Here is a 25,665-nt window from a genome sequence, read left to right on the forward strand (position 1 = left end):
GTGGAGAACCACCAGCGAACCCTCACTATGTTCAGTGAGACATCACAGTATTCGTATTATACCGTGGATCATCATCGGTGTGGTCCGAAACTAAAGGGTTCGAGACAGTCCACCCAGATCTGCTTCACTTACCCAAAGGATTTTCGAACCGGTATCGTGTCTCCTTGAAACGACCCAAACCTCAATAAAGAATCCAGCCAAGTTAATGATCCGAAGTGTACGTTCGAGACATGACGGAACGCCAATTTCGAAGCGGTATTGTCTCGGTGCAGCGACACGCCTAACTAAAAATTCCGACTCGATCCAGCGTGATTCGTGATCCGAATCTTGAATGTGAGACATACGTGGGGATTCGTGATTCGCCTCTGCTCCGGACTGAAGAAATTGCCAGTCTGAACCAATCTCTCTCTCTCTCTCTCTCTCTCTCTCTCTCTCTCTCTCTCTCTCTCTCTCTCTCTCTCTCTCTTGTGCCTCCCCTGATGATGTGATTATTACACGAAAGTGCACTTGGGAACTTATCGTGTTTCATTTTCCCCGTGGACTCATAGGAATGTATATATATATATATATATATATATATATATATATATATATATATATATATATATATATATATATATATAATATATATATTATTTATTTATTTTGCTTTGTCGCTGTCTCCCGCGTTTGCGAGGTAGCGCAAGGAAACAGACGAAAGAAATGGCACAACCCACCCCCATACACAATGTACACACACACACGCCCACACACGCAAATATACATACCTATACATCTCAATGTACACATATATATATACACACACAGACACATACATATATACCCATGCACACAATTCACACTGTCTGCCCCTATTCATTCCCATCGCCACCTCGCCACACATGGAATACCATCCCCCTCCCCCCTCATGTGTGCGAGGTAGCACTAGGAAAAGACAACAAAGGCCCCATTCGTTCACACTCAGTCTCCAGCTGTCACGCAATAATGCCCGAAACCACAGCTCCCTTTCCACATCCAGGCCCCACACAACTTTCCATGGTTTACTCCAGACGCTTCACATGCCCTGATTCAATCCACTGACAGCACGTCAACCCCGGTATACCACATCGATCCAATTCACTCTATTCCTTGCCCTCCATTCACCCTCCTGCATGTTCAGGCCCCGATCACACAAAATCTTTTTCACTCCATCTTTCCACCTCCAATTTGGTCTCCCACTTCTCCTCGTTCCCTCCACCTCCGACACATATATCCTCTTGGTCAATCTTTCCTCACTCATTCTCTCCATGTGCCCAAACCACTTCAAAACACCCTCTTCTGCTCTCTCAACCACGCTCTTTTTATTTCCACACATCTCTCTTACCCTTACGTTACTTACTCGATCAAACCACCTCACACCACACATTGTCCTCAAACATCTCATTTCCAGCACATCCACCCTCCTGCGCACAACTCTATCCATAGCCCACGCTATGGATATATATATATATATATATATATATATATATATATATATATATATATATATATATATATATATATATATATATATATCCCTGGGGATAGGGGAGAAAGAATACTTCCCACGTATTCCCTGCGTGTCGTAGAAGGCGACTAAAAGGGGAGGGTGCGGGGGGCTGGAAATCCTCCCCTCGTTTTTTTTTTTTTTTTTTTTTTTTTAATTTTTCAAAAGAAGGAACAGAGAAGGGGGCGAGGTGAGGATATTGCCTCAGAGGCCCAGTCCTCTCTTCTTAACGCTACCTCGCTAATGCGGGAAAAGGCGAATAGTATGAAAGAAAGAAAAGAAAGATATATATATATATATATATATATATATATATATATATATATATATATATATATATATATATATATATATAGATAGATAGATAGATAGATAGATAGATAGATAGATAGATAGATAAATAGATAGAGAGAGAGAGAGACAGATAGAGAGAGAGAGAGAGAGAGAGAGAGAGAGAGAGAGAGAGAGAGAGAAAGAGAGAGGTTAGATGGAGACGTCAGTGTGAAGGAGAGGAAGGATTGGTCGTTGCAAGACAGACCCCGTCGTCATCATCATCACTATTATTATTATGCACCCGCACGTCCCTCGTGTCGCCCTGATTGATGACACGTCGCGCCCCACCCGCCCGCCCGTCACACACGACCCCCTCTCCCCCAAAATTCAGGCCGGACGCGACCCCCTCCCCCTTGCTACTGGAGGGGGAGTGAGGGGGCCTTCCTACCGTCCAGCCAAACCCACTTGCGACACTCGAACCCTCTCTCCCTCTCTCTCTCTCCAGCCATCATGACATCATGACCCACAAACCCAAGTTGCGTTTATCCTGTGTACACCACGGTCGACACCCTGCAACGATGCACTGCAACACACAGGACATCCTGAGCGGCTGACGTCGGCTCGTGGCTTCTATCCTTGCGACATCCCTGGAGCGCCCCGCCCCCCTGAGCCAGCGAAGACCCCCCTAGCCATTCCTGGAGCGCCCCGCCCCCTGAGCCAGCGAAGACCCCCTAGCCATTGCTAGAGCGCCCCTGAGCCAGTGAAGACCCCCTAGCCATTCCTAGAGCGCCCCCTGAGCCAGGGAAGACCCCTCTAGCCATTCCTAGAGTGCCCCCTGAGCCAAGGAAGACCCCCCCCTAGCCATTCCTGGAGCGCCCCCCTGAGCCAGGGAAGACCCACCTAGCCATTCCTGGAGCGCCCCCCCTGAGCCAGGGAAGACCCACCTAGCCATTCCTAGAGTGCCCCCTGAGCCAGGGAAGACCCCTCTAGCCATTCCTAGAGCGCCCCCTGAGCCAGGGAAGACCCTCTAGCCATTCCTAGAGCGCCCCCTGAGCCAGTGAAGACCCCCTAGCTATTCCTAGAGCGCCCCCTGAGCCAGGGAAGACCCCCCTAGCCATTCCTAGAGCGCCCCCTGAGCCAGGGAAGACCCCTCTAGCCATTCCTGGAGTGCCCCCTGAGCCAAGGAAGACCCCCCTAGCCATTCCTAGAGCGCCCCCTGAGCCAGGGAAGACCCCTCTAGCCATTCCTGGAGCGCCCCCCCTGAGCCAGGGAAGACCCCCCTAGCCATTCCTAGAGTGCCCCCTGAGCCAAGGAAGACCCCCCTAGCCATTCCTAGAGCGCCCCCTGAGCCAGCGAAGACCCCTCTAGCCATTCCTGGAGCGCCCCCCTGAGCCAGCGAAGACCCCCTAGCCATTCCTAGAGCGCCCCCTGAGCCAGGGAAGACCCCTCTAGCCATTCCTGGAGCGCCCCCCTGAGCCAGCGAAGACCCCCTAGCCATTCCTGGAGCGCCCCCTGAGCCAGCGAAGACCCCCTAGCCATTCCTAGAGCGCCCCCTGAGCCAGGGAAGACCCCCTAGCCATTGCTAGAGCGCCCCCTGAGCCAGCGAAGACCCCCTAGCCATTCCTAGAGCGCCCCCTGAGCCAGGGAAGACCCCCCTAGCCATTCCTAGAGCGCCCTCTGAGCCAGGGAAGACCCCCTAGCCATTCCTAGAGCGCCCCCTGAGCCAGCGAAGACCCCCTAGCCATTCCTAGAGCGCCCCCTGAGCCAGCGAAGACCCCCTAGCCATTCCTAGAGCGCCCCCTGAGCCAGGGAAGACCCCCCTAGCCATTCCTAGAGCGCCCTCTGAGCCAGGGAAGACCCCCTAGCCATTCCTGGAGCGCCCCCTGAGCCAGCGAAGACCCCCTAGCCATTCCTAGAGCGCCCCCTGAGCCAGGGAAGACCCTCTAGCCATTCCTAGAACGCCCCCTGAGCCAGGGAAGACCCCCCTAGCCATTCCTAGAGCGCCCCCTGAGCCAGGGAAGACCCCCTAGCCATTCATGGAGCGCCCCCTGAGGCAGCGAAGACCCCCTAGCCATTCCTGGAGCGCCCCCCTGAGCCAGCGAAGACCCCCTAGCCATTCCTGGAGCGCCCCCTGAGCCAGCGAAGACCCCCTAGCCATTCCTGGAGCGCCCCCTGAGCCAGCGAAGACCCCCCTAGCCATTCCTGGAGCGCCCCCTGAGCCAGCGAAGACCCCCTAGCCATTCCTAGAGCGCCCCCTGAGCCAGGGAAGACCCTCTAGCCATTCCTAGAGCGCCCCCTGAGCCAGGGAAGACCCTCTAGCCATTCCTAGAGCGCCCCCCTGAGCCAGGGAAGACCCTCTAGCCATTCCTAGAGCGCCCCCTGAGCCAGGGAAGACCCTCTAGCCATTCCTGGAGCGCCCCCTGAGCCAGCGAAGACCCCCCTAGCCATGCCCCAGTAAGGAACGGCTGGATGTAAGTCATTCCCGAGTGATGGCCGATCCGCCCCGCCCACTCTTGCTCCACCCACCGCGCCCTTGGCCCAGGACACCCATCTTATGTCATCGTCCACCTACGTACTGAGGACCCCTGGTCTGTACAGCAGGGTGGGGGGAGGCTGCTGGTCTGTACAGCAGGGTGGGGGGAGGCTGCTGGTCTGTACAGCAGGGCGGGGGGAGGCTGCTGGTCTGTACAGCAGGGTGGGGGGAGGCTGCTGGTCTGTACAGCAGGGTGGGGGGAGGCTGCTGGTCTGTACAGCGGGTGGGGGAGGCTGCTGGTCTGTACAGCAGGGTGGGGGGAGGCTGCTGGTCTGTACAGCAGGGTGGGGGGAGGCTGCTGGTCTGTACAGCAGGGCGGGGGGAGGCTGCTGGTCTGTACAGCAGGGTGGGGGGAGGCTGCTGGTCTGTACAGCAGGGCGGGGGGAGGCTGCTGGTCTGTACAGCAGGGTGGGGGGAGGCTGCTGGTCTGTACAGCAGGGTGGGGGGAGGCTGCTGGTCTGTACAGCAGGGTGGGGGGAGGCTGCTGGTCTGTACAGCAGGGTGGGGGGAGGCTGCTGGTCTGTACAGCAGGGTGGGGGGAGGCTGCTGGTCTGTACAGCAGGGTGGGGGGAGGCTGCTGGTCTGTACAGCAGGGTGGGGGGAGGCTGCTGGTCTGTACAGCGGGGTGGGGGGAGGCTGCTGGTCTGTACAGCAGGGTGGGGGGAGGCTGCTGGTCTGTACAGCGGGTGGGGGGAGGCTGCTGGTCTGTACAGCAGGGTGGGGGGAGGCTGCTGGTCTGTACAGCAGGGTGGGGGGAGGCTGCTGGTCTGTACAGCAGGGTGGGGGGAGGCTGCTGGTCTGTACAGCAGGGTGGGGGGAGGCTGCTGGTCTGTACAGCAGGGTGGGGGGAGGCTGCTGGTCTGTACAGCAGGGTGGGGGGAGGCTGCTGGTCTGTACAGCAGGGTGGGGGGAGGCTGCTGGTCTGTACAGCAGGGTGGGGGGAGGCTGCTGGTCTGTACAGCAGGGTGGGGGGAGGCTGCCGGTCTGTACAGCGGGGTGGGAGGAGGCTGCTGGTCTGTACAGCAGGGTGGGGGAGGCTGCTGGTCTGTACAGCAGGGTGGGGGGAGGCTGCTGGTCTGTACAGCAGGGTGGGGGGAGGCTGCTGGTCTGTACAGCAGGGTGGGGGAGGCTGCTGGTCTGTACAGCAGGGTGGGGGAGGCTGCTGGTCTGTACAGCAGGGTGGGGAGAGGCTGCTGGTCTGTACAGCAGGGTGGGGAGAGGCTGCTGGTCTGTACAGCAGGGTGGGGGGAGGCTGCTGGTCTGTACAGCAGGGTGGGGAGAGGCTGCTGGTCTGTACAGCGGGGTGGGGGGAGGCTGCTGGTCTGTACAGCAGGGTGGGGGGAGGCTGCTGGTCTGTACAGCGGGGTGGGGGGAGGCTGCTGGTCTGTACAGCAGGGTGGGGGGAGGCTGCTGGTCTGTACAGCAGGGTGGGGGGAGGCTGCTGGTCTGTACAGCAGGGTGGGGAGAGGCTGCTGGTCTGTACAGCAGGGTGGGGGAGGCTGCTGGTCTGTACAGCAGGGTGGGGGAGGCTGCTGGTCTGTACAGCAGGGTGGGGGAGGCTGCTGGTCTGTACAGCAGGGTGGGGGAGGCTGCTTCTGGCATGTGGGCGGTGAGGCGAGGCGCACTGCAGATCCTCCTCCTCCTCCTCCCGCACCGCGTCCATGTACACGTTTTTCTTGTTCGTCTGTCGCCGACGCTACACAACATTTTGCAAGACTCCGCCATAGCGAAAATGATTTTCTTGATATTTGGATGATGGATGAGTTGGCAAGGGCAAATGAATGCTCTGTTCATAGCTAATTCATACTATATATATATATATATATATATATCTTTTTTTTCTTTTAAACTATTCGCCATTTCCCGCGTTAGCGAGGTAGCATTAAGAACAGAGGACTGGGCCTTTGAGGGAATACCCTCACCTGGCCCCCTTCTCTGTTCCGTCTTTTGGAAAAAAAAAAAAAAAAAAAAAAAAAAAAACCCACTTATTGACGTGTTCCAAAGTTGGATGCACAGCTAGGTTGGATGACACCCGAGTGCCCCTTTCTTAGGAATGGAACCCGGACGCTGACCACCACACCACGGGAGCCTACTTTCGGTCATTGTTTTTTCTTCCCCTTTTCAATCTTGTCGTCCCATCCTCCCTGTGTGGAGGGAAGACCTCTGTTGTGGGCGATAGGCGGACGTGTGTGTGTGTGTTCTCTCGGCTGTCGGCCATGACACACACACACACACACACACACACACACACCCGGTCGTGGTTGCGTCTTTCCGGTGCCGTCACCCGCTCGGGAACCTGTGACTCGCCGCCGTGGCTGGACGTGAGACACACGTGTTGGCGCTTCGCCCAGCTAAAGGGTATAATATGGGACGGGAGAACCGCAGACGCTAGTCGGATGGGAGGAGCAGGAATTGCGCATTTGTGTGTGTGTGTGTGTGTGTGTGTGTAGCCGTCATACACTATGGTCATGACATCAAGGGGGAGTGTGTGTGTGTGTGTGTGTGTAGCCGTCATACACTATGGTCATGACATCAAGGGGGAGTGTGTGTGTGTGTGTGTGTGTGTGTGTGTGTGTGTGTGTAGCCGTCATACACTATGGTCATGACATCAAGGGGGAGTGTGTGTGTGTGTGTGTGTGTAGCCGTCATACACTATGGTCATGACATCAAGGGGGAGTGTGTGTGTGTGTGTGTGTGTAGCCGTCATACACTATGGTCATGACATCAAGGGGGAGTGTGTGTGTGTGTGTGTGTGTGTGTGTGTGTGTGTGTGTGTGTGTAGCCGTCATACACTATGGTCATGACATCAAGGGGGAGTGTGTGTGTGTGTGTGTGTGTGTGTGTGTGTGTGTGTGTGTGTGTAGCCGTCATACACTATGGTCATGACATCAAGGGGGAGTGTGTGTGTGTGTGTGTGTGTGTGTGTGTGTGTGTGTGTGTGTAGCCGTCATACACTATGGTCATGACATCAAGGGGGAGTGTGTGTGTGTGTGTGTGTGTAGCCGTCATACACTATGGTCATGACATCAAGGGGGAGTGTGTGTGTGTGTGTGTGTGTAGCCGTCATACACTATGGTCATGACATCAAGGGGGAGTGTGTGTGTGTGTGTGTGTGTGTGTGTGTGTGTAGCCGTCATACACTATGGTCATGACATCAAGGGGGAGTGTGTGTGTGTGTGTGTGTGTGTGTGTGTGTGTGTGTGTGTGTGTGTGGAGGAATGAGTCAGTACAACGTTCTGTGAAATATGTTAATGAACCCCGCGTCAGCGTTATCTGTGTAGGGGCCAAGTGTCGACACCTCTGCTCTGCTTGGGGCTGCGACACACACACACACACACACACACACACACACACACACACACACACACACACATAATCGGGCCCTGAACGTAACTTCATATAATACGTTTATCGACATTGGGCGAGAGTCAAGGATGCGTGTGTAGTTAGCCCCTACCCCCATCCTTTCACTGGGAATAAAAGGATCGTGATGTGCAGTGTGGACGTTTCTCACGTCGACCCCTGTACACCACGTCGTTCCAATTCACTCTTATCCCGTGCATGCCTCTCACCCTCCTTACACGGTCAGGCGCCGGTCGTTCATATTTTAAGCAAGACCAGACAACTTCACATTTGCCTCAAGAGGTACAGAGTCCCTCCCCCGCTGCCAGTGGGGATGATTGAATTCACTTGATGTTGATCATTTCAAAAGTTTATTCTCAAAGGAAAAGGCTTCATAACAACCATTCGCCCCCTTCCTCCTCCTCTTCTTCCCCTTCCTAACAAGGCAGAACTTTAGTGTTGAGTGTAATATGCCTGTGTCAGGCGTACGACACAGTGTAATATGCCTGTGTCTGCTACGACACATCGTAATATGCCTGTGTCAGGCGTACGACAGATCGTAGTATGCCTGTGTCAGGCGTACGACACAGTGTAATATGCCTGTGTCTGCTACGACACATCGTAATATGCCTGTGTCAGGCGTACGACAGATCGTAGTATGCCTGTGTCAGGCGTACGACACAGTGTAATATGCCTGTGTCTGCTACGACACATCGTAATATGCCTGTGTCAGGCGTACGACAGATCGTAGTATGCCTGTGTCAGACGTACGACACAGTGTAATATGCCTGTGTCTGCTACGACACATCGTAATATGCCTGTGTCAGGCGTACGACAGATCGTAGTATGCCTGTGTCAGGCGTACGACACAGTGTAATATGCCTGTGTCTGCTACGACACATCGTAATATGCCTGTGTCAGGCGTACGACAGATCGTAGTATGCCTGTGTCAGGCGTACGACACAGTGTAATATGCCTGTGTCTGCTACGACACATCGTAATATGCCTGTGTCAGGCGTACGACAGATCGTAGTATGCCTGTGTCAGGCGTACGACACAGTGTAATATGCCTGTGTCTGCTACGACACATCGTAATATGCCTGTGTCAGGCGTACGACAGATCGTAGTATGCCTGTGTCAGGCGTACGACACAGTGTAATATGCCTGTGTCTGCTACGACACATCGTAATATGCCTGTGTCAGGCGTACGACAGATCGTAGTATGCCTGTGTCAGGCGTACGACACAGTGTAATATGCCTGTGTCTGCTACGACACATCGTAATATGCCTGTGTCAGGCGTACGACAGATCGTAGTATGCCTGTGTCAGGCGTACGACACAGTGTAATATGCTTGTGTCTGTTACGACACATCGTAATATGCCTGTGTCAGGCGTACGACAGATCATAGTATGCCTGTGTCAGGCGTACGACACAGTGTTATATGCCTGTGTCTGCTACGACACATCGTAATATGCCTGTGTCAGGCGTACGACAGATCGTAGTATGCCTGTGTCAGGCGTACGACACAGTGTAATATGCCTGTGTCTGCTACGACACATCGTAATATGCCTGTGTCAGGCGTACGACAGATCGTAGTATGCCTGTGTCAGAGCTACGACACAGTGTAATATGCCTGTGTCAGAGCTACGACACAGTGTAATATGCCTGTGTCAGAGCTACGACACAGTGTAATATGCCTGTGTCAGAGTTACGACACAATGTAAGATGCCTGTGTCAGAGTTACGACACAGTGTAATATGCCTGTGTCAGAGTTACGACACTGTAATATGCCTGTGTCAGAGCTACGACACAGTGTAATATGCCTGTGTCAGAGTTACGACACAATGTAAGATGCCTGTGTCAGAGTTACGACACAATGTAATATGCCTGTGTCAGAGCTACGACACTGTAATATGCCTGTGTCAGAGCTACGACACAGTGTAATATGCCTGTGTCAGAGTTAAGACACAATGTAAGATGCCTGTGTCAGAGCTACGACACAGTGTAATATGCCTGTGTCAGAGCTACGACACAGTGTAATATGCCTGTGTCAGAGTTAAGACACAGTGTAAGATGCCTGTGTCAGAGTTACGGCACAATGTAATATGCCTGTGCCAGAGTTACGACACAATGTAATATGCCTGTGTCAGAGTTACGACACAATGTAATATGCCTGTGTCAGAGTTAAGACACAGTGTAAGATGCCTGTGTCAGAGTTACGACACAATGTAATATGCCTGTGTCAGAGTTACGACACAGTGTAATATGCCTGTGTCAGAGTTAAGACACAGTGTAAGATGCCTGTGTCAGAGTTACGACACAATGTAAGATGCCTGTGTCAGAGTTACGACACAATGTAATATGCCTGTGTCAGGCGTACGACACACGTCGAACACAGGCATTCATGACGTTTTAATTGTCCCAGGCTTCCTTCACTAAACAAAGGCATGGCTCTGTGGCGGAACTGACGAATTTAGTTCGAAAGTTCAGGGTCCTGACGACCGAGTTGTGTATACCTTGCCTCCCCTCCATGTTGTCAGACCGTCTTCCCAAAAAACAACTCATACAAAATCGTAGACACTATCAACCTCTCCTCACTCATTCTCTGCTCCTAACTTCACCATTCCCCATTACTACTCCCCCCCATTTGCCCCCTTCAAAGATGTTCTCATTTGTTCTCCTGTTCTTCGTACGCTGTTAACCATCTGGAATGCGTATGTCATACCACAGAGGGGGTTGTTCTCCTCGCCGACACCGAGCAAGCCACAAGGTGGGTCAACAGACAGGGCAGTTATGCTCTCTCTCTCTCTCTCTCTCTCTCTCTCTCTCTCTCTCTCTCTCTCTCTCTCTCTCTCTCTCTCTCTCTCGTTCCTTCCTCTTCCTCCTCCTCGACCCACCAGACTCTAGCGAGTGAGGGAGGGGTGGGTTTTGAGTCCGCGTTCTCGTGGGCCCTCAAACGTCCCCCCCCCCCCCCCCTTACGTCACCCGGGAAACATAGTGAAGTGGTGGACTTGCGAGATGGGAGCGAGGCGAGAGGGGCGTGTGTGTGTTACACAACACTTTAACCATGGGGGCTGTCCTTGACCATGGGGCTCCTCTGGCCTTAACCTACCCAATTCCAGCGTTCCCGCCAGGTCTTGTCCCCACCACACCGCCTTACGTAGCCAACCGGTTTGCCCTTGAGACCTGGCTGGTCACACACACACACACACACACACACACACACACACACACACACACACACACACACACACACACACACATCCTTAGTGATATATCTACTCCTGAACCCCACCAGGTCAGGAGTAGATATATCAGGAGGGCCAGGTTCGTCACCGGCAGGAGGGTCGGGTTCGCCACCGGTAGGATAGTCAGGGTCGCCACCGGCAGGAGGGTTAGGGACGCCACCGGCAGGAGGGCCGGGTTCGCCACCGGCAGGAGGGCCAGGGACGCCACCGGCAGGAGGGCCAGGGACGCCAGCGGCAGGAGGGCCAGGGACGCCACCGGCAGGAGGGCCAGGGACGCCAGCGGCAGGAGGGCCAGGGACGCCACCGGCAGGAGGGCCAGGGACGCTACCGGCAGGAGGGCCAGGGTCGCCACCGGCAGGAGGGTTAGGGACGCCACCGGCAGGAGGGCCGGGTCCGCCACCGGCAGGAGGGCCAGGGACGCTACCGGCAGGAGGGCCGGGTCCGCCAGCGGCAGGAGGGCCGGGTTCGCCACCGGCAGGAGGGCCAGGGACGCTACCGGGAGGAGGGCCGGGTTGTAACAGCGGCGGCCGCCCCTCTCGTGTGCAGCAGATGGCTGTTACACTTACGTAACGCCAACCGTCACGTAGTCTGTAATCCCAACAATTCCTCAGAATCAGTTGACGGGCCCCCGCGTCACGCAACCTCCACACACACACACACACACACACACACACACACACACACACACAGCCAGCGGGAGTGACGGGCGCGCGACCCCTTCTCCCTCTTTGTGACACAAGTCATCACGGGGCGTTACACACCCGCATCAGCTACTTCATCCACTCAAGACGTAACCAGATCCGAACCATCCGTGTTGAGCGTTCGTTACAGCCGTTACCACCCCGTGTGACGGCCGTGTTACGCACGCGGCTCGTCACAGCCCTGATCTAGGTGGTGAGTGTGACATGGCCAGTGGTAGCGCCGTGCTCTTTCTTGGGCAAGAGAGACCATGGTTAATGACTCCAGTGCCGGAGGCCCAGACGGACGGACCCGTTTGGTGACATTCCTGTCTCACTCACACCAGGTCCGCCACGGTACCAGCCACACCAGGTCCGCCACGGTACCAGCCACACCAGGTCCGCCACGGTACCAGCCACACCAGGTCCGCCACGGTACCAGCCACACCAGGTCCGCCACGGTACCAACCACACCAGGTCCGCCACGGTACCAGCCACACCAGGTCCGCCACGGTACCAGCCACACCAGGTCCGCCACGGTACCAGCCACACCAGGTCCGCCACGGTACCAGCCACACCAGGTCCGCCACGGTACCAGCCACACCAGGTCCGCCACGGTACCAACCACACCAGGTCCGCCACGGTACCAGCCACACCAGGTCCGCCACGGTACCAGCCACACCAGGTCCGCCACGGTACCAGCCACACCAGGTCAGCCACGGTACCAACCACACCAGGTCCGCCACGGTACCAGCCACACCAGGTCCGCCACGGTACCAGCCACACCAGGTCCGCCACGGTACCAGCCACACCAGGTCCGCCACGGTACCAGCCACACCAGGTCCGCCACGGTACCAGCCACACCAGGTCCGCCACGGTACCAGCCACACCAGGTCCGCCACGGTACCAACCACACCAGGTCCGCCACGGTACCAACCACACCAGGTCCGCCACGGTACCAACCACACCAGGTCCGCCACGGTACCAGCCACACCAGGTCCGCCACGGTACCAGCCACACCAGGTCAGCAGGAATAGTGGTGGGTGATGCTACCACTGGGGCGAGAAGGACAATGGAGGTTGATGGTACCACTGGGGCAAAAGGCACAGTGGTGGAGGCGCTGCCGCTAGGAGGAGCAAGAGGGTGAGTGATGCTACCGCTGGAGCGGCATGTTGCTAGGCACGCCACCAAGCCCTTCATCTCAGGAGCGATGCGGTTAGCAACAGGCAGGAAGGCAGGGGACGCCACACACACACACACACACACACACACACACACACACACACACACACACACACACACACACACCCCTTTATGGCGTGCCCCTCCCGGCTATGGAGGAGGAGGTGGAGCGGGGCGCAGGGAGGGGTTGCAAAGGGGCGAGGAGGAGGAGGAGGAAGATGGGTGAGTGTGGGGGGAGAGGACCGTATTTCATACCACCCACCTCCCTCACACTCCGACCGAAAGGGGGGAAAAGGGCGTATGGCGGGTGGTGAGGGCGGGCGCCCACCCTCCCTCGTCTGTCCCCACACCCGACCAAGGAGTGAGTCAGCGCGTCGCGTCGCCCGCACGGACCACCATCAAGGTATGGTCCGACCGGAGCATCATGTGAACATCGGCCCATTCGTGTGGGGGAGGGCGTTGAGTGCTGTTACCAATGACGGCCTGGCTGTGGGATACAACCCCATGGCTGCTGCTCGTATGTAAGAGAAGGGAAGGGGGTGAAGGGCCCGGGCGGGCGCGCCCCTCCCTCCGCGCCCCCCTTTACATAAGACCAAGGCAGAGTCATAGGTGTTGAGGGCGTCTTGGTCTGCGCCCGGACGGGCCGTGGGAACCCAAGCAACGGACGTCACCACTGCCCCTACTACAGCTGGACTGGCCGGGTGCTCCACCCCGCGCCTGCAGGAGGGACCGGGCCGGCGTGCGAGGCAGGGGGCCTCCTTACACCCCAACCCCACGATTCTCTCTCTCTCTCTCTCTCTCTCTCTCTCCCGTTCCAGCCCATCCCACAGTATGGCACCCCAATACATACGCCATTCCAGACACACAGACAAATCCTGACGCCTCAGGTAATCTCACAGGCAAATCCAGACGCCTCAAGTAATCCCATAGACACACAGGCAAGTCCTGACGCCTCAGTTAATCCCACAGGCAAATCCTGACGCCTCAGGTAATCCCACAGGCAAATCCTGACACCTCAAGTAATCCCACAGACAAGTCCTGACGCCTCAGGTAATCCCACAGGCAAATCCTGACACCAAGTAATCCCACAGACAAGTCCTGACGCCTCAGGTAATCCCACAGGCAAATCCTGACACCTCAAGTAATCCCACAGACAAGTCCTGACGCCTCAGGTAATCCCACAGGCAAATCCTGACACCAAGTAATCCCACAGACACACAGACAAGTCCTGACACCTCAGGTAATCCCACAGGCAAATCCTGACACCTCAAGTAATCCCACAGACACACAGGCAAGTCCTGAGGCCTCGGTTAATCCCACAGGCAAATCCAGACGCCTCAAGTAATCCCACAGGCAAATCCAGACGCCTCAAGTAATCCCACAGGCAAATCCAGACGCCTCAAGTAATCCCACAGACACACAGACAAGTCCTGACACCTCAGGTAATCCCAGACATTGTGAAGAACATCGGCAAAATAATGATAACAATGACATAATAACCCTGGAGCATAATGGCTCGACCTCTGACCTGACCCTTAGGGTCATGATGTTGACGTGCTCAGGATAAAGGTGTTTAAGGGAGTGGTGGCGGGTGTGTGTGTGTGTGTGTGTGTGCTACACCACCGCTTTTGCAGCGGGCCAAGTTTTTGCCTTGCCTCAGTCAGTACGGGTGTCGAACCCCACATCCCCTTTAACGTTACGTAAAGTTCAGAGCCCCCGGGCAGACTACAGACATTCGCCAAAGTTCAGAGCCCCCTTTACAGACTACAGGCATTCGCCAAAGTTCAGAGCCCCTTCACAGACTGCGCCAAAGTTCAGAGCCCCTTCACAGACTGCGCCAAAGTTCAGAGGCCCTTCACAGACTACAGACATTCGCCAAAGTTCAGAGCCCCTTCACAGACTGCGCCAAAGTTCAGAGGCCCTTCACAGACTACAGACATTCGCCAAAGTTCAGAGCTCCTTTACAGACTACAGACATGCGCCAAAGTTCAGAGCCCCTTCACAGACTGCGCCAAAGTTCAGAGGCCCTTCACAGACTGCGCCAAAGTTCAGAGGCCCTTCACAGACTACAGACATTCGTCTTTTTTTCGCCTTTAAACTCTGTGTATCATATTAATCTGCTTTGTATGTATGTGCTGTAATGGCAAAACGGGGATCCCGTCCCGATGAAGGTCGCCCATGGTGACATTTGAAGCACCACGGACGCCTGAGTGAGACAATGATTACATTTGAAGCACCACGGACGCCTGAGTGAGACAGTGATTACATTTGAAGCACCACGGACGCCTGAGTGAGACAATGATTACATTTGAAGCACCACGGACGCCTGAGTGAGACAATGATTACATTTGAAGCACCACGGACGCCTGAGTGAGACAGTGATGATTACATTTGAAGCACCACGGAAGCCTGAGTGAGACAGTGATTACATTTGAAGCACCACGGACGCCTGAGTGAGACAGTGATTACATTTGCTCCACTGGCGCTGAGAGACTCTAATTACATGATGCCCACAGGAGGCAAGTGATTACATCCGATGGCCACGGACGCCTGGGAGATAATGATTACATCTGATGACCACGGACGCCTGAGTGAGACAGTAATTACATCTGATGGCCACGAGATAATGATTACATCTGATGACCACGGACGCCTGAGTGAGACAGTAATTACATCTGATACCCACGAGATAATGATTACATCTGATGACCACGGACGCCTGAGTGAGACAGTAATTACATCTGATACCCACGAGATAATGATTACATCTGATGACCTCGGACGCCTGAGTGAGACAGTAATTACATCTGATACCCACGAGATAATGATTACATCTGATGACCACGGACGCCTGAGTGAGACAGTAATTACATCTGATGGTCACGAGATAATGATTACATCTGATGACCACGGACGCCTGAGTGAGACAGTAATTACATCTGATGCCCACAAGATAATGATTACATCTGATACCCACGAGATAATGATTACATCTGATGACCACGGACGCCTGAGTGAGACAGTAATTACATCTGATGGCCACGAGATAATGATTACATCTGATGACCACGGACGCCTGAGTGAGACAGTAATTACATCTGATGGCCACGAGATAATGATTACATCTGATGGCCACGGACGCCTGAGTGAGACAGTAATTACATCTGATGCCCACAAGATAATGATTACATCTGATACCCACGAGATAATGATTACATCTGATGACCACGGACGCCTGAGTGAGACAGTAATTACATCTGATGCCCACAAGATAATGATTACATCTTATACCCACGAGATAATGATTACATCTGATGACCACGGACGCCTGAGTGAGACAGTAATTACATCTGATGACCACGAGATAATGATTACATCTGATGACCACGGACGCCTGAGTGAGACAGTAATTACATCTGATGACCACGAGATAATGATTACATCTGATGGCCACGGACGCCTGAGTGAGACAGTAATTACATCTGATGACCACGAGATAATGATTACATCTGATGGCCACGGACGCCTGAGTGAGACAGTAATTACATCTGATGGCCACGAGATAATGATTACATCTGATGGCCACGGACGCCTGAGTGAACGAACACAAGCCTTACCACACAAGAGGGCGTGAGTGAGTCTTTGGCAACACACACACACACTCGGGATCACGTTACCAAAGTGCTGTTGACTTAGCCAGCACACATTACCCTCACGCAGGTGGTCACGCTTACCATGTGATCATCTGTGGCCAGAGCCCGTTGTCTGGGGTCTGTCACACCGACTTACACAGACAGACTGAGAGACAGACTTAAGCTTGAAGGGGTTAAACGTAGGCGACAAGAGGACCCGCCAGCTTTAAAAGCTTTAGAAATGCTTCCTTGATGATCGTAACAGGTATATGTTCATTCTCTTTTATCTTCGTACAGTTCAATGCCATTGATTTCCCCCACATCCCCATTCCCCCACATCCCCATTCCCCCACATCCCCATTCCCCCACACCCCCACATCCCCATTCCCCCACATCCCCATTCCCCCACATCCCCATTCCCCCACATCCCCATTCCCCACATCCCCATTCCCCCACATCCCCATTCCCCCATTCCCCCACACCCCCACATCCCCATTCCCCCACATCCCCATTCCCCCACATCCCCATTCCCCCACATCCCCATTCCCCCACATCCCCATTCCCCCACATCCCCATTCCCCCACATCCCCATTCCCCCACATCCCCATTCCACCGTCAGATGTTGGTAATGGGAGTGTTGCCAAGCTGGGAAGTTTGAGAGGAAGAAGGGCGTGACGCCAGAAGGGCTGTCAGCAGTGGTGTCAAGCTGGGAGGGCTGACACCAGCAGTGGTGTCAAGGTGGGAGGGCTGACACCAGCAGTGGTGTCAAGGTGGGAGGGCTGACACCAGCAGTGGTGTCAAGGTGGGAGGGCTGACACCAGCAGTGGTGTCAAGGTGGGAGGGCTGACACCAGCAGTGGTGTCAAGGTGGGAGGGCTGACACCAGCAGTGGTGACAAGGTGGGAGGGCTGACACCAGCAGTGGTGTCAAGGTGGGAGGGCTGACACCAGCAGTGGTGTCAAGGTGGGAGGGCTGACACCAGCAGTGGTGTCAAGCTGGGAGGGCTGACACCAGCAGTGGTGTCAAGGTGGGAGGGCTGACACCAGCAGTGGTGTCAAGCTGGGAGGGCTGACACCAGCGGTATGGTGTCAGGCCAAGCAGATTGGCTCCAGCGGTGGTGTCAGGCCAGGAAAGCCGACACCACTGCCGGTGTCAGGCCGGGCGGCCTGACACCGGCAGTGGTGTCAAGCCAGGGGTCGTAAGACTCTCCCAACAACGTGCCTGGGGGCGGTGCAGGTGGGAGGAGAAGGAAGGAGGAGGGAGTAGAGAAAGAGAGAGAGAGAGAGAGAGAGAGAGAGAGAAGGAGGAGAGAGAGAGAGAGAGAGAGAGAAGAAGGAGGAGAGAGAGAGAGAGAGAGAGAGAGAGAGAGAGAGAGAGAGAGAGAGAGAGAGAGAGAGAGAGAGAGAGAGAGAGAGAGAGAGAGAGAGAGAGAGAGAGAGAGAGAGAGAGAGAGAAGGAAGAGAGAGAGAGAGAGAGAGAGAGAGAGAAGGAGGAGAGAGAGAGAGAGAGAGAGAAGGAGGAGAGAGAGAGAGAGAGAGAGAGAGAGAGAGAGAGAGAGAGAGAGAGAGAGAGAGAGAGAGAGAGAGAAGGAAGAGAGAGAGAGAGAGAGAGAGAGAGAGAGAGAGAGAGAGAGAGAGAGAGAGAGAGGGGAGAGAGGAAGAGCGCCGCCGCCCTAGCAACCCCCACCCCCGCCCACACCCACCAGGGCCAACCACAACTTCCATTACGAGAGAGAGAGGGAGAGAGAGACAAGCAATACCTCCTCAGTAATGGCTGGGGCCATGATAACACGACGTCTGCTCCCACAAAGTTCGACGTCGGCGAGGCGGTGAAGGTGACCCCCTGACTCTGGGTGGGGGGGGGAGCAGCGAACACAACGGAGAGAGAGAGAGAGAGAGAGAGAGAGAGAGAGAGAGAGAGAGAGAGAGAGAGAGAGAGAGAGAGAGAGAAGAAGGAGGAAGGAGGAGGGAGTGGAGAGAGAGAGAGAGAGAGAGAGAGAGAGAGAGAGAGAGAGAGGGGGGGGGGGAAATGCGACAGCGGATAATGGTAACGGAATTAATGCTACGTGAAGGATCAAGTATAGGAGCAAGTCAGGATGGGGCAAGGGAGGAGAACGAGACAGCGAAGGGCGTGTGTGGTCAGACCAGTCTTCACCACGCTAGACGCCCCCATCTGATGGGGAGTGAGGGAGGTCAGAACGTGGGCGTGTGTGGGCGTGGTCAGAGTATAACATGCTAAGACAAAACGCCCCCTCCTTTGAAGGGGGATGACGATGGAGGAGGTGTAAGCGTCTGTCATTTGCGGGCGTGGTCAGAGTACGACACGCCACGCCAAGCGCTCCCATAGTTCGAGGGAGGAAGGATCAGCGTCGGGCGTGGGTGGGCGTGGTCATAATGAGGTGCAGCAGACGCGGCCGTGAGCTTGGGGGGGGGGGGGGGGGGTTTAGGCAGCCACCTCGCCGGCCGGCCGGCTCGGCTCGGCTCTCGGCTTGGCTCCTAACCTAAGACAAGGTGCTTACCACCCACCTGGGGCTCCCAGCACACCGCTCAACACGACCCTTACATAATGAACTTCTATACCCAAAACATCTCTGTTGCTCCCCTTGTCCTTCGTGCCTTTAATCCTCTTACGGAATGGACTCACTAAATCTTCCTTCTTAAATAACCTATTTCTACAAATATCTTTTTTTTTTTATTTACTCTCTCCGTCACTTAACTTACGTTCACTCTTTAAACTCTCCCTTTCTCGTGGTGTGTACATTACTCTCCCTTTCTTCGTATAGCCATCACCATGCAAGACTCACTTTCGTACCACTGCCCCACCAAGTTTCGCACCACAGCACGATGACTTACAATAACCTCCTAGGGTTATAACTCCCACCTGGTCTTCATTCCCTCTTCCTACCTACCACAGTCTCCCTTTTATCCCTCCACACCCCCTCTCTCCCAATCATGTCTCTCACTCCACCTTCCTTCTTCCATATTCATTCACTCAGACACACACACACACACACACACACACACACACACACACACACTCTCTCGCGGATGTAAGTTCTGGAAACCCTTCCTTCGCTTCTCTCACTGCCTTCCCTTCGTTCGACATTTTCTATCTCCTGTCTTCCCGACACTTTAATTTAAAGGATTAAACTCTGGGCACTTTAAAGGATTAACCTCTGGGCGTTATTTCCTCGGTTGCACACGTCTCGACATCCTTAAGACGTTACAGAAGAATTTAAAACCGTCTGCATCATTTGTGGACCCTCAAAAATATATCCGTGTCACCAACCCTCTCTACATTGGCAGTCGTCACACTCTTAAATTCAAAGTACCTTTACGTATACCTCGTCCCTAAAATTTCCTAAAACACTGCTTAGGCACATAGGGCGGTTAAATCCGCACATCTCTTTATACCTAAATTAGATTATTATTTTTTTTCCTTTCGAGAGAACTATGACAATTCTGTAGTGGCACTTTAATACCCCCTTTGCTTGGCAACACGATCAAATTCTAAAATATCAAATCAAGTCGCCCATATTATGTTTCGTTTAGCCGGTCACCAAACCTTGTCATCACCACACAGCCTGCTGGAACTGGCCTCACCACAGGAGAATGAAGTTAAATATATATATATATATATATATATATATATATATATATATATATATATATATATATATATATATACAAGGACAACACATCACACTTGGGAGAAAGTCACAACTTAAAAAGCTCGCAAAACTCAACTGTTAGTCACGTGGATGAGTAGAGACAAGTTGACGTGCTTCCCTCCCCAGCGCTGTGGGACGACTGGTGTGCGGCAGCGGTTGCCATCGGTTTATATGGCGACCAGGAACTGCGGTTCGGCGCTCGCTTCCCCCCCCCCCCCCCCCTCCCGCCAGCCGCTCCGACGCCCAACTCTTATTTTTTCCAGGTTAAAGAACGTCGGACCTGCGGCGACTTCCTAGTAGAAGAAAGTGTATGTCTTGTTACTCTTATGTGGGTATTTTTAAGGCTACCGGAGAAGTAACCAAATAGGGATACCATTTGCCCGTTTTTTCTTGGCAATATCGACTGGGGTCAGCGCATGACCTGCGTTACATAATGAACGGCGTCGATCGCAAAGTAAATCCGGTTTGCGACGTCGTGCTACACTCACCGTTCGTGTTGTGATACACTTCCTAATTTCCTGATACCTATTGTTACTGCCGTATGTATATATTTGATCAAGTACAGTGGATTGAAGCAGGGCATGTGAAGCGTCTGGGGTAAACCATGGAAAGCTGTGTAGGTATGTATATTTGCGTGTGTGGACGTATGTATATACATGTGTATGGGGGGTGGGGGGTTGGGCCATTTCTTTCGTCTGTTTCCTTGCGCTACCTCGCAAACGCGGGAGACAGCGACAAAGTATAATAAAAAATATAAATACATTCCTCTATGTCCATGGGGTAGTCACTTGTTTACCAAATGGCGTCCTAGCTTCGTCTCTTCGTTGTATATCAAATGACTTATATTTCGCTCTTGTCTATCCCCTGATGATGTGATTATTACACGAAAGTGCACTTGGGAACTTATCGTGTTTCCTTTCCCAGTGGATGTATGTATCAGGCATCAAGACAATCCTAGGACACCATAAGCTTCTTGGTGCAGGATCGGGTCTTCAACCTCATTGACAACGCGCCAGTACTGTATACATTGATTTTACTCATTCCTCTCTCAGCTGCAGAGCCTCCGCTAGCTGCATACAGCATGGTCGGAGGCGTAAGCCTCCCCAGCGTTGGTGGCGAGATGAGAGGCTTCGGTACTAGCAGCATGACATGCTATTGGTGGTAAGGTGTGGAGGGAGGCAGCATAAAAGTGTGGTGGGGAGGTAAGCAACTGGCCACATCTCAACCCTACGTTCCTCCTAAACGCTTCTGTTACCCCTAGGCTCTTCTCTATACACATCTGTAACGTACATGGTCTCAAACCTAGCCTCTCTTCCATTGAAACATTGGTGTACGGCTTTCACCCATCGTCTGTGTGTGTGTGTGTGTGGGGTACCCAACACTTCCAAGGGAGCTCTCCATTTACGCTATGAAATTTGAAGCTATTACCTCCGCGGTCTTTTCCCGTGGCAGTGTTTGTGCTGACTGAAATATAGATCACGTTCTGTGGATCATGATGCCTCCGGCGCATCAGGATCCAGCAGTCTATTAAACTCTCCAACCCTCCCGCTGGATCCCGACACACACACACTCACTCACTCACATACACACTCGGAATCACATTGAATCCTTTCTTCAATGAATCGAACACGTCTTAAAGTACGCTGATTTTATTTCCATCGCCTCCTCTTCTTGACCCCGATTAATCTCCCTCAAAATCGACGGTGAATTGATCTTACGTATCGTCATCTTGTCCATTTTTCCTACCTCAAATCCCTCATGCTATCTTCTGCCTAGCGCTCGGACTTCCGAGTACGCTTCCCAAGGTCAGTTGGCAACGAGTTGAGCCTAGCCCACATTCCTCCTTTAGGGCTAATGTAACGTACTTCTGACGCTAGAGATCAACCTTCCTCGCCCATTCTGTTCCTCAAAGAAAAAAACCTTCTTTCCTTTTTCCTTTATGGAAAGGTGTGCTTCAGTTAGCAGGCCGCCATCGCCCGTACGAAAGCGAGGCTGTCCCGACCCTTTTCAGCGATCGCCATACTGCTCCTCTCCCACTCTTGCCATCACCAAAACCGATTCACAGTCCGCCCGCAGATTGGATCTCCAGCGACGTAACCTTTAAAATTATGGAACAGCCTTTTTTTTCTTTTTTTTTTTTGAATGGTACGTTATCGAAGGGTTTATGAATGTACGAGTTTATATCATGAGCGGGGGTGGGTGTTTCCAAGTCTCTTATCATACTTGTGATCAAATGTTCCATCTGATTCGTTAAACACAATTCGGGACACTTTGTTGATGGTTTTTTCCAATACTTTTTGTTCTTTCCCCTTGCAGAATCCAACGATTTTGTCTTTTAATATTGTACTCTGTACTTTACCCGCCTCTACCTACCTAGTTAGTTGAGATTAAATGGTTGGAAGTTCCTTTGTCACGTACTCTGTTGCCGTTTCTGGAAGCTGGTGTTAAGTTACCAAGTTTCCAGGCGTCAGAAACTTTCCCTTCCTGCAACTGATTCTGGTGAGCTGGAAAATCTAATTGCCAGGTAGTTTGTACGTCCTGTATTGGTTCGTTCGGATACAGTCTGTGTCTACACGTAGTTAGGTTGAGGTACCTCGTGTCATTTTGGTATAATGGCCAATGTGATCATTCTTCTGTGGGCCAGTAATTAAGGTTTTTTTTGCACTCGTGGTGTGTTAGATTGGGTGTGTGGGGGGATGTTACTGGTGATGGGCCAAGGGGGTGTGGGGAAGAGGTGGTGGGCCAAGTGAGTAATGGTGGTAGGCCAAGCGAGTGAGAATGGTGGTAGGCCAAGCGAGTAAGAATGGTGGGCCAAGCGAGTGAGAATGGTGGGCCACGCGAGTGAGAATGATGGGCCAAGCGGGTGAGAATGGTGGGCCACGCGAGTGAAAATGGTGGGCCACGCGAGTGAGAATGATGGGCCGAGCGAGTGAGAATGGTGGGCCACGCGAGTGAGAATGATGGGCTAAGCGGGTGAGAATGATGGGCCACGCGAGTGAGAATGGTGGGCCAAGCGGGTGAGAATGGTGGGCCACGCGAGTGAGAATGATGGGCCAAGCGGGTGAGAATGGTGAGCCACGCGAGTGAGAATGGTGGGCCGAGCGAGTGAGAATGGTGGGCCAAGCGAGTGAGAATGGTGGGCCACGCGAGTGAGAATGATGGGCCGAGCGAGTGAGAATGATGGGCCACGCGAGTGAGAATGGTGGGCCAAGCGGGTGAGAATGGTGGGCCACGCGAGTGAGAATGATGGGCCAAGCGGGTGAGAATGGTGGGCCACGCGAGTGAGAATGATGGGCCGAGCGAGTGAGAATGGTGGGCCACGCGAGTGAGAATGATGGGCCAAGCGGGTGAGAATGGTGGGCCACGCGAGTGAGAATGATGGGCCGAGCGAGTGAGAATGATGGGCCACGCGAGTGAGAATGGTGGGCCAAGCGGGTGAGAATGGTGGGCCACGCGAGTGAGAATGATGGGCCAAGCGGGTGAGAATGGTGGGCCACGCGAGTGAGAATGGTGGGCCGAGCGAGTGAGAATGGTGGGCCGAGCGAGTGAGAATGGTGGGCCACGCGAGTGAGAATGGTGGGCCACGCGAGTGAGAATGGTGGGCCACGCGAGTGAGAATGGTAGGCCACGCGAGTGAGAATGGTAGGCCACGCGAGTGAGAATGGTAGGCCACGCGAGTGAGAATGGTGGGCCACGCGAGTGAGAATGGTGGGCCACGCGAGTGAGAATGGTAGGCCACGCGAGTGAGAATGGTGGGCCGAGCCTTCATGTACTCCTTCTTGGCCCCGTGAGATAGCGCTGTTCGTGGCCAGGTCGACCCACGGCGAGGCCTGGGTCGACCTGGCACTTTCTCCACAAGCATTTCCTGTGGCAGAGTGATCTCTGAGATGCGCGGCCACGGCGACGGTGTCGTACCTCAGGCATCTCTCCTGTGTCTCCTGACACGCATCCTGCCTGCACTCAGCCCCTCCCCTACACTGATCTGCTGCACTCAGTCCCTCCCCTACACTGATCTGCTGCAATCAGTCCCTCCCCTACACTGATCTGCTGGACTCAGTCCCTCCCCTACACTGATCTGCTGCACTCAGTCCCTCCCCTGCACTGATCTGCTGCACTCAGCCCCTCCCCCTGCACTGATCTGCTGCACTCAGCCCCTCCCCTACACTGATCTGCTGCACTCAGTCCCTCCCCTACACTGATCTGCTGCACTCAGACCCTCCCCTACACTGATCTGCTGCACTCAGTCCCTCCCCTACACTGATCTGCTGCACTCAGTCCCTCCCCTGCACTGATCTGCTGCACTCAGTCCCTCCCCCTGCACTGATCTGCTGCACTGAGCCCCTCCCCTACACTGATCTGCTGCACTCAGTCCCTCCCCTACACTGATCTGCTGCACTCAGCCCCTCCCCTACACTGATCTGCTGCACTCAGCCCCTCCCCCTGCACTGATCTGCTGCACTCAGTCCCTCCCCTGCACTGATCTGCTGCACTCAGACCCTCCCCTACACTGATCTGCTGCACTCAGCCCCTCCCCCTACACTGATCTGCTGCACTCAGCCCCTACCCCTGCACTGATCTGCTGCACTCAGTCCCTCCCCTACACTGATCTGCTGCACTCAGTCCCTCCCCTACACTGATCTGCTGCACTCAGACCCTCCCCTACACTGATCTGCTGCACTCAGCCCCTCCCCTACACTGATCTGCTGCACTCAGCCCTCCCCTTACACTGATCTGCTGCACTCAGCCCTCCCCTGCACTGATCTGCTGCACTCAGTCCCTCCCCTTGCACTGATCTGCTGCACTCAGCCCCTCCCCTACACTGATCTGCTGCACTCAGTCCCTCCCCTACACTGATCTGCTGCACTCAGCCCCTCCCCTACACTGATCTGCTGCACTCAGCCCCTCCCCTACACTGATCTGCTGCACTCAGTCCCTCCCCAACACTGATCTGCTGCACTCAGTCCCTCCCCTACACTGATCTGCTGCACTCAGCCCCTCCCCTACACTGATCAGCTGCACTCAGTCCTCCCCCTGCACTGATCTACTGCACTCAGCCCCTCCCCTACACTGATCTGCTGCACTCAGCCCCTCCCCTACACTGATCTGCTGCACTCAGACCCTCCCCCTGCACTGATCTACTGCACTCAGTCCCTCCCCTACACTGATCTGCTGCACTCGGACCCTCCCCTACACTGATCTGCTGCACTCAGTCCCTCCCCTTGCACTGATCTGCTGAACTCAGTCCCTCCCCTGCACTGATCTGCTGCACTCAGTCCCTCCCCCTGCACTGATCTGCTGCACTCAGTCCCTCCCCTACACTGATCTGCTGCACTCAGCCCCTCCCCAACACTGATCTGCTGCACTCAGTCCTTCCCCCTGCACTAATCTGCTGCACTCAGTCCCTCCCCTTGCACTGATCTGCTGCACTCAGCCCCTCCCCTACACTGATCTGCTGCACTCAGCCCCTCCCCTACACTGATCTGCTGCACTCAGTCCCTCCCCAACACTGATCTGCTGCACTCAGTCCTTCCCCTACATTGATCTGCTGCACTCAGCCCCTCCCCTACACTGATCTGCTGCACT

The 25,665-nt window shown here is 54.2% G+C and overlaps 1 protein-coding gene across 1 annotated transcript in view; it reads right to left on the reverse strand.

The window, feature by feature from the left end:
• Positions 1 to 20,249, reverse strand: part of LOC139761061 (hemocyte protein-glutamine gamma-glutamyltransferase-like) — a 58,584-nt gene extending 38,335 nt beyond the window's left edge. The window contains exon 1 of the mRNA XM_071684857.1: positions 20,159 to 20,249. The gene's annotated coding sequence lies outside the window, so the exon portion shown is untranslated. The remainder of the gene's footprint in view (positions 1 to 20,158) is intronic.
• Positions 20,250 to 25,665: the final 5,416 nt, after the last annotated feature.

The sequence above is a fragment of the Panulirus ornatus genome, chromosome 39 (assembly GCF_036320965.1).
Source record: "Panulirus ornatus isolate Po-2019 chromosome 39, ASM3632096v1, whole genome shotgun sequence".
In the NCBI taxonomy this organism is placed as follows: domain Eukaryota; kingdom Metazoa; phylum Arthropoda; class Malacostraca; order Decapoda; family Palinuridae; genus Panulirus; species Panulirus ornatus.